The 14,643-nt window shown below is 37.6% G+C and overlaps 1 long non-coding RNA gene across 1 annotated transcript in view; it reads right to left on the minus strand.

The window, feature by feature from the left end:
- Nucleotides 1-2,714: 2,714 nt before the first annotated feature.
- The window catches only part of LOC148115099 (uncharacterized), a 48,457-nt gene continuing 36,528 nt past the window's right edge, over nt 2,715-14,643 (minus strand). The window contains exon 3 of the long non-coding RNA XR_015731889.1: nt 2,715-3,514. This is a non-coding gene — a long non-coding RNA (uncharacterized LOC148115099). The remainder of the gene's footprint in view (nt 3,515-14,643) is intronic.

Below are 14,643 nucleotides of genomic sequence, written 5' to 3' on the forward strand. Positions count from 1 at the left end.
TCAATGACATCAGCATGGCCTTTTCAATGTACTTATTCATCAATAGACAGATGCATATAAATTCTGTTATCCCAGGCCTACAAAACCCTCATTTTTCCAGGGTAATCTCATCATTGGCAGAAATGATACATTTCTTTTACAGGGAACAATGAGTATGTCTGGACTATTCCAAGATCTCCCATGACAAAGAAGTTATCAGTTCAAGCTTTAAAAAACACACCCTCTTCAGAATTGAAATGTATGTTAGATCTACAGTTGCTGAGATTAAAGCTGAATATGTTATTTCTCTTCTCAATCATTTTTGTTGTTTTCCACATTATATATACACTTGTGTGTGTGTGTGTGTGTGTGTGTGTGTGTGTGTGTGTGTGTGTGTGTGTGTGTGTTTATGACTAACTACTGGAAAGAGAGTTTGGTGTAGTGGTTAAGGCATAAGGCTAGAATTCAGGGGACTGAATTCTAGTCTCACCTTAGTCACAAATCCAGTTGGGTGACCTTGGGCCACTTACACACTTTCAGCCTTAGGAAACAGACATTGATAAAACATTTTTTATAAACCATAGCAAGAAAATTTCAAGGACATGTTCGGTATGTTGTCAGCAGTCAACACTGATCTGAAGGCACAAGAAAACAAAGAAACCACCAAAATCCCATTGTAAGGGATTTCTCTGTTGAGACTTTCCATATGAACAAAAGATAAATGTCTGTGTCTGGGGAAATAAATAAGGTATCTATCTTATTTTCTTGCCAACAGTAAAGAAATGGCCTTCTCTTTCTCTACCTTCTCCTCACCCACACCGTCAGTTGCCCCTTCTCCAACCCACAGAGTATTCTATAGCCCTAAGATTTCTTGATGTTTTCCATTCAAATAATAACACTCAACACTTTTTTTATCTTGTTGAACTGAAACCAGATGTTTATCATCATTTTCCAAGAGTTTAAAATAAATGTCTTCTATAGAAGATAGTATGGAAGACAGGGAGTACAGTAAAGGAACTCTGAAGTTAGTATACTCCTATTTGCTCCAGTTACTCACTTGACATTATAGCATTACATGTCTGAACAACAAGAATTATTTATTTTATTTATTTATTCATCCATCACATGTCTACACCGATCATCTAAATGAGTCTGAGTAGCTTAAAATATAAGCTGCTTTCCCCCATAGGTTAGAATTCATTCTATATCTTGGTTAACTCCAGCCTTTGATTTATGAGTTCTAAACTGTGAATAGTAATGATGAGTTCACATTTGTTTTGGGGAATTAGTTACATTCAAGAAAAGCCAGATTAAAGCATTTGTAATAGTAAAAGAATGACTACTAAACCTATTATGCTCCAGTAATATTACTTGTACTCTTATTTTATTAATTTATATTCCATCTTATTTTTACAAATAAGTCATGCATTTTACCACAAGATCCTATATTTCCAATTTTACTTTTCACAATTAAATTCTCATCTTTCAAATCTCTTTATGTCCCTTCAGTTTCTCACTTCTGATGGGCACTGATACTTTCACATTCTTCATTGTCAAGAGTTGTTTGCAAAAAAACTAGAGATGGGTACTTAAGCTTGTTCTGAACCAGAATTGCTTTTGAAAGTGGTTTTTGAAGCTCAGTGAGTTCAATTCCCCCCTCCCAACTCAAAAGTCCCTAATCTTAAAGGCCGTCACATAATTTTATTCCAGAAGAAAGATCCTCTCTTTATATACATCAATCCTTTATTTTAATATGTATAATAAAAGTATTATCTTTAAATACAATAGAAAAATGAATCCTTTGAAATGCTGCAATAAAATAACGAATAGCATCTCTAAAAGATGTATATAGTCTTACTAAGTTATTATTTAAAAAAGGCTCTATTCTCTGTAACAGCATGATCTTCATAAAAGCAATTTAACATAAAGAGTTCTCTTTCTCCTTCTTTCCTCCTCCTCTTCTCTCTTTTTTTAATGAATCAAAAGAGGCAATTGTTCAAGTACAGAACGAGTATTTTCTAGCAACCGAGTTTAACTTGTTTGGGTTTTCTCTAATGATTTAGAAGGAGTCAATCTTTAAAGGTTATCAGAAGATAGGCCTCAAGTAGTATTACAGAGTTTTCCTAATTTACATGCAAATCCTGAAAGGAGAAAGTGAAAATATTTGTGCATTTTCAGAATTCCAGGTTCACCATGGAGTCATTCTATTAATGCCAAATTATGAAACATCAAAGTTACTAATTCCAAGAGTCCATTGAAGTTGAACATTTATAATAAATGCATTTGATTAAATAAAGCAAGTAAATTGTCAGTAGCTAGAAGTATTAGAGTTCATAATAATTTAATAAGGACCCAAACTGAGAATCATACAAAACCTGTATGGAACTATCCTTGGATTGCAGTCCTAACAACTAAACCAATTGAATGGTTTATGAATTCCAGATGGCATGGGATACTATTTTTTCATATTAAGACTGATATTTTAATCAAATTACAACCTATTTTGTTTTTCAATGTTTTGAAAATAGGGTCAATGTGTCATGTTTCCATATTAACCATAGGAGTAACTCCACTTGTTTTATTTCTTAATTACTAAAATAATTACTGTTGTTTGGTCTTATTATAAATTATCTATTTTATCTTTGAATAAAGAAATAGCCACTCCAGAAGAAATTTATACTCTATATACTGATATACGTTTTATAGATGCAAATGAAAGAGATCTATATAGGATCTTGTCATTCACAATTTATTTGCAACCAATAGCATCTGCAGCAAACTACAGTGATCCATAAATGATGATATGTTCTCACCGGTGTCTTCATGGAAATGCTGTGTTTGGAAATTTGCATCCCAATGTCTGATATAAGAACAAAATACCAAATTCTGAAACTAGAACAAGTATATTTGCATAATTGCATATTGTATATTGGCATGCATGTTTGCCATCTGCACCTCATTAACTTCTCCATGGATGCTCATGTTTGCAACTTTAGTCTCAGGGTGCATAGTAGCAAGTACATTTTCTATTAATTTGGAGAGCTATTGTCTTCAAAGGTTCAGCTTATTAATTTTAGGCTAAATAGCTTTTTGGGAGCTCCCCTCCAATAAAATTTGGATGTAATAGACATTAGCTCCCTTACCTCAAAATTGAATGAGTCAGTCTACTACATTTGAGAATCTTGATCATCTTTCTTGATTTGGTGGATTCCTCCACTTTAAAAAGAAGTCTTTATTTTCTTTATAATGGTAACCTCAGACAATCTTATTTATTTATGTATTTGTTTACTTATTAAGCAAATAAACAATAATACCAGTGGTAACCTAAGTGTGCAAACAAAAATCTGAATATCATAGTAATATTTCAATGTTATACAAATATTAATAACTCAAAACATCAAAAATTAAGAATTAGGGTATAAATTACAACAAAAACTACCTTAAAGCCTTTAAACCATTCATTAGAGGGGTAACATAAAATTCTTTTCAGAACATGTGATCAGATTGCTCAAGAAGTCTTTTGTTTTGTCTTTTGCTGAAAAAAAGGAAAGAAAAAATAATGTTCAAATATTGATAAGCTGTACATATAGTTCTAAATATCCATCAATCTTGAGGAAACTGAGTTTGTATTCCATGGAAGATTTTTAATATGGTTTTTTTTATTGTATTTTTAAAATACAGTAGTGGCCAAAATTGTGGAAACCTTTTGGGAAAAGTGTATTGTTTAATGGCTAATAACACCACTTTTTTTTTTTTTTTTTGAATTTTCAAGATAATCATATTCCACTGCTGGAATGGCCTGGAAATAGCCCAGACCTTACCCCAATTGAAAATCTATGGAGTCGACTAAAGAAACTTGTTAGTCAGAAGCAACCCAGCAATAAAACCCAGTTAATAGAAACAATAATTCAATCTTGGTTTCACATTATAACAGCTGCAGAACTAAAAGACTTGGTTCACTCCATGGGAAGACGTTGTAAGGCCATAATTCATGCTAAAGGTTACCCAACTAAGTATTAACTGATGTGATAATTTTTTTTATATCTCATTTTTTCTATGGTGATAATTTTTCATTTTTCTTCTTTATACCGTAACTGCTATTCTAATACCAAATCTTTCATACAAGTTACTGCATTACATTCTTGATTAAATTATCTTTCCATTGATATATAACTTTATGGTACTACTCCTAAAAAAATAAAAAAGTGGTGTTATTAGCTAGTTTTAGAAAATACACTTTTCCCAAAAGGTTTCCACAATTTTGACCACTACTGTATATGCAAAACTACCCATAGTGTCATGCTTCTAAACTTTCTTTTTATATCATCATTGGCACAACTTGTCCAGGTTTTTCTGTTTAAGATTCTTCATTATTTGTGCCTTCTTTCTCATTTATCTTCTTATTGATTGATTAAATTCCCGTATCTAATGAACAGAATCTTCTTGGTAATGGCGCATTTATGATCTTAAGGCAATGGAAAAAGATTTGTGCAGTTCTAAATGAAGTGTCCCAAACACACAAAATGCTAATTTCAGTGAAAGGACACCAATTAACCTTTAGCAAATATAGTTCAGAATAGGGACAGAGGTTCAGAATTAAAATTCAGATACTTGTTCAGAGTTTATTGATGGGAGATTGGTATTTTAATTCTGATACTCTTTTGAAGTCTTATAAAGAAAAAGTGTAAGCATTTTCATGATGTATACATGGAATATATTTGTTTGCTTGTTTCTAAGCAGCTTACAATACTTAATAAATGGTTATAAAATTGACCAGGACAAAATATAAGAAAACCGTTTTCAATTAAACAGCACCCAAATCAGGAGAAAAACCAATGGATTAAAATGGCAAACAGTTTTGATCTAAATGTCACAAAAAGCTTCTTCAGTATGAGGAGTCAAGTATTGACATAGATTGCTCTATGCTCAAGAACTCACTGGAGATCTTCAAATGGTTAGATGGTCATAATACCATATAAGTCTGCACTAACAGTTTTGTGTAGACACTGCCATGCCAAAGCCTTTATCAAGTGTTACTACAGAAGACTAAACAATTTAAGAGCTACATTAATTATGACTTATAGGATTTGAATGGCCTAGACATAAAAAAATAATAAATCAGATGAATGTTTCTCTGATTATTATTTTTTTTTTAATTTGATTTATATGCCGCCCTTCTCCGAAGACTCAGGGCGGCTTACAATGTGCTCAGCAATAGCCTTCATCCTTTTGTATATTTATACAAAGTCAGCTTATTGCCCCCACAACTGGGTCCTCAATTTACCTACCTTAGAAAGGATGGAAGGCTGAGTCAAGGCGAGATTCGAACCCTGCAGTAATTGCAGGCAGCTGGTCTTAATAACCAGCTTAATAACAGGGTGCCTTAAACCCCTGTACTATCAAGGCTCTTTTTTGATTACCCAAAATATATTGTCATATTCATCAGAGTTTGTTTGGATGGAGTACTGTACACAAGCAGAGGCTGTTTTCTTTTCAAATGTTGCAGAAAGTTTTGCAACTAATCTAAACTATCAAGGATATGCATTCTGTTTTAACCTCTTTTCAAAATAAGGCAGACATGATATAGAACAGTTGTTGAGATTGGCTTTTGTTGATGATAGCAATTGTGTGTGTGTGTGCGTGTGTGCGTGTGTGTATGAGTTAAATTGAAATCTGTTTTTCTTTAACAAATATCTGCAATGGATAACAAGCTTTTGGTCTGAATTTATGATTTATGGATTCCTGCTATTCATTCCAAGTCAGAAACCAGTACAGGAAGGGCAACATATCAAAGTTAATTTCAAATTGAAAATGACTGTTAATAAAGAAGTCTTCACTTTAAAGAATTTTGACATGTTTTAAGATAAATTACTTTGAACAACCTTTTTAAAATTGTTGAAGTGTTACAGTGAGAAAGCTACATTTTTGAAAGCCGATCTTCAACATGAATTACTCTGCAATCTTTTATTGTTGAGTAGTGAGAAAAGGCAAAAATGCAAATCAAAGTACACTTAAAAATATTTGACTTGCTCATAATAAACTCCAAGATATCTTTAAAGAACCCATTAAATGTTGCAGTTAAAATACCTAAGTCGTAAATTTGATACTTTTTAAATTCCGTATCTTATCCATTGTGCACCATTGTTACTGTTATTATTTCATTTCTTAGATAATTATATTCAGAATTATAGTTTGTACTCAAAGAAATCTGAAATTAGACAAAAATACATATGCTGAGCTTTTATTTTCTTTTGTTTTCTCTTCTCACGTATCCTGAATTGATAAAAAATATTGATAGCTACTGTGATAATGTCGTATTTATAACATTGTAATAAAAAAGAGAATATTTTATTTGATGGTTTAGGAATCTTGTTTGTTATGAGCTGTTTCTCACTGCATTTTTGTATTTGTCAGCTGGGCTCCCATTCTGAGATTTACGGTAGACAGACTCTTATCTCAGAAGTTACTGCGCATGTCCACATTCTTTCACTTTCTTCTAACTTTCTTTGTTCGCAAGCCAAGAGGTACGGCAGGAACGTTGCCAAGATGTAATCATTAGCTAGTAAGACTGTTTTTACTTCTTTATAATAAAATGTGTTTATTAGAATATATCTCAGGTTTATTTTCTTAAAGTATACTCCAAGAAAAAAGCCACGGTCCCATCTCTAATCAAGGTGCAATTACCCAAAGCGGAATGGGATGAATTGCCACCCTGACACGTGGTAGCAGGAAGATGGCTTGGATTGATTTATGGCTTTTTCCTTGCTTGTTACTTTGATGATTAGACTTCTAGGCTAGTTTAGACAAATGATTATTTTTGCGACTACGGAATGCTGATTAATTGTCTGAAACAATGCCGAAAAAGAAGAAAGGGAAAATGAAAATGAAATTCAGAGCATTCCCTACAAATGATTTGATTGATCTTTCCAATGAAGGAGAGGCAGAAAGAAGGCTTTCAAGTTTCCAGCCCCTTGCTTCAGCCACCCGGCAACAAGAAGCCATGGGAGGAGAAACGGACAAAATGCTGTTACAGAGGCTTCAGAAGGAAGATAATAGAAAAACTGCTTTTGAAGGCAACGTGCTGCAATTAAGGTGAGTGACGTCTCCTTCTGAATATGCATACTCTCAAAAGAGTCCCCCAAGAACCTTTTGAATTTGAAACGCTTGGTGCAAGGCCAAAGTTTTCACAAACGGCTGAGCATTTTTCCTCCCACGGAGAGAGAGAAATAACCCATTATTCTCCTCGAAGGTCTGAGCTCACCCTGGATGAGCAAACTATACAAGCCTATCATGACCAAATAGAATTTTTTGAACATGAGCTATCCCAGGCAAAAATAGCTTTATCTATGCTTGAGCAAGATAAGAGAAAGTCTCATGCTTTTAAAATTCCTGAAACCGCCATCTTAGCTTCTTCTTCAAAGCCTAAGACACACTCCCTAGAGGATATTGTGTCAGGCCAATCAGAACAGAGAGCTGTGTACACGTCACAATTGTCACATGATGTTTTCTCTGATCAAATTACGAAGGCAATAAAATTATCTGAGCTGCCCGAAACTAAATTGCAGCACCATCTGCTGGCAAAAGTAATTTACTAGAGAAAGCTAAAATGCATCGCAGTTTGCAAGAACATTTTCAAGTATTGCATAAGACTTTATCAAACATGTCCTTAACTCACCCAGTTATTCAGACTGCACTGCAACAAGTGTCTCCACAGGCCCAATCTTCAGCACCCCCTGGTGGTGCTGGTGTCCTTTTAGATGGAGCACAACAACGCTTAATGTAGCAAAGGCAAATGACTACATCTCCAGCAGGCCATGTTAATATTGCAGCTCAAATGCAACAGCTCCAAGCACAAGCACAAATAGCAGCTGGAGCACAGCAGATCCCAATGCAACAGCCTCAGCCACAAGTGCACGCACATGTGCCTCCAGCCGTGCAACCAGGACCATTTGTTGGTCCACAACAAGCACAGCAAATACCACAGGTATTTTTACCGGCACAGCCAGCATACCAAATGCATGTTCCTCAACAGGTCTTTTCTGTTGCTCCACTGGCTAGTGAGTCGAAATTAAAGATGTCAGGACAGAATTATAAGGCCTGGGTCAGTGAGATTGGATTGTTACTTCACAGAGAAGGTATTCACTGTATGGTTTTTAATCCTCTTGCTCAGCCATGGACTCCTGCAATAAGAGACTTAGAGACTAAAGCTTGCACAACATTATTGATGTCCATGGATACTGAACTGCAGGTCACCTTTCTGCCTGATGCAACAGCCCAACAAATTTGGGTCCAATTGGAAAATTGCTACAGGCCTGTTTCAATTGAATCTTCATGTTTGCTCATGTCTGAGTTCCATGGTTCAAGATTGAAACCTGGTGAACAAATTGGAGGACATTTAACCAAACTGAAAGGAATCAGAAGTGAATTGAGAGAAAGAGGCTATCTTATTGATGATATCCAAATGATCAGCATTATTACTAACTCATTGAATTATGAATGGAAAGATGCCATTACAAAGATTAACCAAGTGCCTATTGCTTAACGCACAGTGGATCATATATGCAGACTTTTAATTGAAGAAGAAGCACTCATGTTAGCCACTCCACATTTGAGAGGACCACCCGCATCAAGAGCTCCAGCAAGGTGTCCCTTCCGAAGAAGAGCCTATGTTCCAAGGATACCAAGATACTACATCTGTAATCGTGTGGGACATGCCACCCGGGATTGTCCCCAATGAGTTCCAGCTCCCGTCTCATACCAGCCCAGAGGAACAGACTCCAGAGGAGGCAGAGGCAGAAGACAAGGTCGTCGTGGTTCCAGGCATGATCCACAAGTTCCACTTGCCACATTGGCTTAAATCAATGATCCACAACCTCAACCAGAGTATGACAGATGACTCCTGTGGACTTTGGACAGTGGTGCAGCATTGCATGTTACTTACAGAAAGGAACTTTTCCCAGAGATGCACGAGCCTGAACCTGAACTACGTGAACTTTATTCTTTTTCAAATCATCCTTGTCAGGTCAAAGGAAAAGGAACTGTTTATGTTGAAGAGCTCGATGCATTCATTCCTGATGTTTATTATATACCAACAGCAAATAGTAATTTGCTTAGTCAGAGTCACTTGTCTAGAACATTAAAGTTCCAGGTTCACCACTTTGAAAAAGCAAGTTACATAGTTAAAAATGGAAAAATTGTTGCTGAAACCATGCTAATTGGTGGTGTTTATTATTTAAAGCCAAAGTCTAAACCACAAACACAGGAAAGTATACCAAAAGAGGAGAGCACAGGCCCAGAGAGAGATGTTCCAGTGAGAGATCCTGTTGCTACTCCAAAGGCTCCTAAAGCCAACAAAAAGAAAATTAGGAAACAGGTTGCTCAGAGCAAGCCTGAGGTTCCTCACAAAACTGTTAATGTTGAGAATTCACTAACTGGTAAACCTTTGCATTCCAGGTGTATCCATAAGCAGCATAGAAGATTGGGACATGCCAGTTTCCATGTTTTTAGGAAAGTTTGGATCTAAAGGGGTGTAAGGTGTTTTTGGATTGTGCTGTTTGCAAGAAAGCCAAATCCAAAGCAGCAGCCATTCCCAAACGTGCTACACACCTGTCAACATGCATTTTTGATTTGGTTCACACTGACATAGTTGGTCCCTTTCCGCCAACACTTGGTGGTAGAAAATATTTTTTAACAATTGTTGATAATTACTCTAGATATGGATATGTATATCCTATGAAAGAAAAATCTGAGACTTTTCAGATCTTTAAAGACTTTGCAGCTCTTGTTTCTACCCAACACCAAGTTTGCATCACCAGAATCCAGAGTGATCGTGGTGCTGAATTCATGTCTCAGCGTTTCCAGGACTGGATGTGTAAGAATGGAATTTTTCATCAGATGTTGTCTCCTTACACACCGGCTCATAACGGAATCGTAGAAAGACGACAAGGGGTACTGCAAACCATGATGCGTTGTCGCCTAGAAGATGCCAACCTTAGTATGCCATACTGGGGTGAAGCTATTAAATATGCAAATTACATTGTCAACCATACTTGGAGCAGTGTAATAAATCAGACTCCTTTCTTCATGTTCTATGGCTACAAGCCCGATTTCAAAAACATCCATATTTTTGGTTCATACGCTATGGTGAACATTCCCTTAGCTCAAAGAAGAAAAGGAGATCCAGCAGCAAAAAAAATGAGATTTATGGGTATTGATGATAATTCAAAATGGAGCAAATTTATTGACTCTAAACATGTAATTGTGATTTTCCAATCTGCTAATTTTGAGGAAGATGTTGACTGGTTCAGGATTCATTCCAATGATCCTGGAGTTTATTTTCCTAGAGATGATACTGCAGATGCCACGCAGATCGATGATCAAGATTCCACTAGTTCTTCTCAACCTGATGTTCTGTCTTCGCAAGCCACAGATGCTGACACTAGCAATGAATGTGAGGATGAGGACGAAGCAGAAGAAGAATGGACTGTTGTTCTGAGACGTTCCAAGAGGGTCACAAAGGGATCCCTCCACAACGATATTCGTGGCAGCTGACAAAAGCACCCTTGCCTTTGATTTGCAATGTTACACTTCCACCTGATATGTTCACACAAATCAAGCATCTTCCTGATTCTGAGCAAGAGAAGTGGTATGAGGCAATGCAGGTTGAAATGGACAGTCTAAAGAAACTTAAGGTGTTTACACCTGCAAAACCTCCAGCAAACAAAAGGGTCATTGGCACTCGATGGGTCTACAGAATCAAAAAGAAGCCAAATGGTGAGTCATTGTACAAGGCCAGACTTGTAGCTCAGGGTTTCGCTCAACGTTATCCTGAGGACTACACAAATATCGACAGTCCGAACTGAGAGTGTAAAAATTGCTTTAGCAACTGCAACTATCCTTGGTTTAGAAGTTTTCCAGTTCGATGTTGACATGGCTTATCTAGATGCTGACCTAGATGAAAAGATCTATGTGAGAGGTCCTCCAGGGTTCCGAAAGCAAGAAGGGGATACCTGGTTTCTACATAAAAGTCTTTATGGTCTGAAACAGTCTGGTTTAATGTGGTACTTATGTCTTACTGACAAACTAAATTCAATGGGCTTTATTAAGTCCGAAACTGATGAGTGCATGTTCACAAAAAGATCTAACAGTACATATGAGATAGTTCTTGTTTATGTTGATGATATTGTTTACATTGGTCCAAATAAACAAATGTGTGAAATTTTTGCCAAAGCTTTGCAGAGAAGGGGTTTAGTCTTTCACAAGAAGATAAAATTGAACAAATTTTGCATCATTGCAACATGAAGGATGCTAACACAACAAAGACACCCATGCAAACAGATTTTCACAACTTGACACATGAACCAAGTCCTGAATTCGAGGATCAAACACTTTATCATTCAGTTATTGGGTCATTGTTGTACATTAGTAGTTGGACCAGACCCGACATTGCACTTAGTGTTAATCTCTTGTCTCGACATGTAGGTAAGGCAAAACAATTTCATTGGACATGTGTTAAGAAATTATTGAAATACCTAAAACACACTAAACATATGAAGTTATTGTTAGAACCAACACATACTGATTATGCAGAATTATGTTGTTATGCAGATTCTGATTGGGCGAGTGATAAGAAATCATTTAAAAGTACTTCAGGTTATATGATGTTCTTAAATGGATGTCCTGTTTATTGGCAAGTGCGTAAACAGAATTTGTTTCTTGTTCATCTACTGAAGCTGTATATGCTTGTGTTTCAGATGCATGTAATTCTCTAACATGGTTTGATGCTTTGGTCACAGATATCTGGATACACCCGATCAGACCGATCACCGTGATGGAAGACAATGAATCGGTGGTTTATATTTCTGAATCACATTTCACAGGTTCTAGGTCCAGACACATTGACATCCGTTATCAAAACATAAAACAATTAGTGAAAAAAGGTTTTGTTAAATTGCAGTATGTATCTACACATGATCAAATTGCTGATATGCTCAACAAACTGCTTCCAGCTGCTCAACACAAGTATCTGCATAAGAAGATGTGCCTGAATTGATGATGTAATGATGTCCGCTCAACTGACAAAGAAGGGGATTGTCACTACGCTTTTGTAATTTGTCAGCTGGGCTCCCATTCTGAGATTTATGGTAGACAGACTCTTATCTCAGAAGTTACTGCGCATGTCCACATTCTTTCACTTTCTTCTAACTTTCTTTGTTCGCCTGCCAAGAGGTACGGCAGGAATGCTTTCAAGATGTAATCATTAGCTAGTAAGACTGTTTTTACTTCTTTATAATAAAATGTGTTTATTAGAATATATCTCAGGTTTATTTTCTTAAAAGTATTCTCCAAGAAAAAAGCCATGGTCCTGTCTCTAATCAAAGTGCAATTACCCAAAGCAGAATGGGATTAATTGCCACCCTGACACTGTTTGTTTAAGTAGCAGATGTAAATTTGCATTCACCAGGCTATTTTAAAGCAATTACATTTTTAAAAGCATGCACTTCTAAAAATCAGTTGCTTTGTCCAATTGTCTGAAAATATATTACTATTAAATTAGATCAGATGAAGAAAACTTCAGATTATAAATGCTACGGAAGAAGCAGAGGATGTGAAAATAAGAAATAAACAAATGTTTCATGCTAAAAATTGTAGTAAAATTTGCAAAAAAAGTGGTTAAAATCCATTAGTATTAACACTTTCATAAATGCAAAATTAAACTATTTATAAGAACATAGGAAAATGTATATAATTTATATAATAGTGAACAAGAAAGTTTAAACTAGAAATCAGTAAGACCCACACTTGTACAACTGGTGGCTCAGCAGACTAAAAGCATTGTGATTAACACCAGCTGTCTGCAATTACTGTAAATTCGAATCTCACCAGGCTCAAGGTTGACTCAGCCTTCCATCCTTTCTAAGGTAGGTAAAATGAGGACCCAGATTGTGGGGGCAATAAACTGACTTTGTATAAATATACAAAAGTATGAAGGCTATTGCTTAACGCATTGTAAGCCACCCTGAGTCTCCGGAGAAGGGCGGCATATAAATCAAATTTTAAAAAAAAAAAACTGATATTTTTACCACCACATACCAGGTGGCACTTTTTATTTATTTATTTTATTTTTATTTATTCAAAATTCTATACCGCCCTTCTCCTTTTGGACTCAGGGCGGTGAACAGCCAAAATAAAAACATTTATACATAACATTACAGTTAAAAATGGATTTAAAATAATTAAATAAATTTGGCCCGTAATTTAAAACTTGTCAATTTAAAATCCGTATCAAATTTTAAAACCTACCATAAAATCAAGACAGACCGGCTAACTGAAAAAAGTAAGTTTTTAGGGCCTGACGAAAAGTCTGGAGGTCGGAGATCATTCGTAACTCTGGGGGTAGATTGTTCCAAAGGGTAGGTGCCACCACAGAGAAGGGTCTCCTCCTGGGGATTGCCAGCCAGCATTGTCTGGCCGACGGCACCCTGAGGAGGCTCTCTCTGTGGGAGCGAACCGGCCGGTGGGAGGCTATTGGTGGCAGAAGGCGGTCCCATAAGTACCCCGGCCCTAAGCCATGGTGCGCTTTAAAGGTGATCACCAACACCTTGAAGCGCACCCAGAAGTCCACTGGAAGCCAATGCAGATCGCGCAGGAGAGGAGTCACATGGGAGCGCCCTGTCGCTCCCATAATCCCCCGCGTGGCAGCATTCTGCACCAGTTGGAGCCTCAGGGTGTACCCCAAGGGGAGCCCCATGTAGAGAGCGTTACAATAGTCCAGATGAGAGATGACGAGTGCTTGAGTGACCATGCGTAGGGAGTCCCGGTCCAGAAAGGGGCGCAACTGGCATATCAGGCAAACCTGATAAAAAGCCCCCCTGGCCACGGCCATCATATGCCCTTCTAAAGACAGCCGTGCATCCAGGAGGACACCCAAGTTGCGGGCCCTCTCTGTGGGGGCCAATGATTCTCCCCCAATAACCAGCGATGGCATCAGCTGGCTATACCGGGACGCCGGCAGCCACAGCCATTCGGTCTTGGAAGGGTTGAGTCGAAGCCTGTTTCTCCCCATCCAGACCCGCACGGCCTCCAGGCACTGGGACATCACTTCCAAGGCATCGTTGGGATGGTCTGGGGTGGAAATATACAGCTGAGTATCATCAGCGTACTGATGGAACTCCACCCCAAAACCACGGATGATCTCACCCAGCGGCTTCACATAAATGTTGAACAGGAGGGGTGAGAGGACTGACCCTTGTGGCACCCCACAAACAAGGCACCTTGGGGTCGACCGCTGCCCCCCTGTCAACACGGATTGCGACCGGTCGGAGAGATAGGAGGAGAACCACCGCAAAACAGTGCCCCCCACTCCCAGTCCCTCCAGCCGGCACAACATGATACCATGGTCGATGGTATCAAAAGCCGCTGAGAGGTCTAATAGGACCAGGATAGAGGAATAACCCCTATCCCGGGCCCTCCAGAGATCATCCACCAACGTGACCAATGCCGTTTCCATGCTGTACCCAGGTCTGAAGCTGGACTGGAGCGGATCCAAATAGACAGCTTCATCCAGGTACTGGGGAAGCTGTCGCGTCACCACACTCTCAACAACCTTAGCAATAAAATGAAGGTTGGAGACTGGATGATAATTAGCCAAAACAGCCGGATCCA

The sequence above is a fragment of the Pantherophis guttatus genome, chromosome 2, assembly GCF_059756535.1.
Source record: "Pantherophis guttatus breed Tessera chromosome 2, ASM5975653v1, whole genome shotgun sequence".
Taxonomy (NCBI): domain Eukaryota; kingdom Metazoa; phylum Chordata; class Lepidosauria; order Squamata; family Colubridae; genus Pantherophis; species Pantherophis guttatus.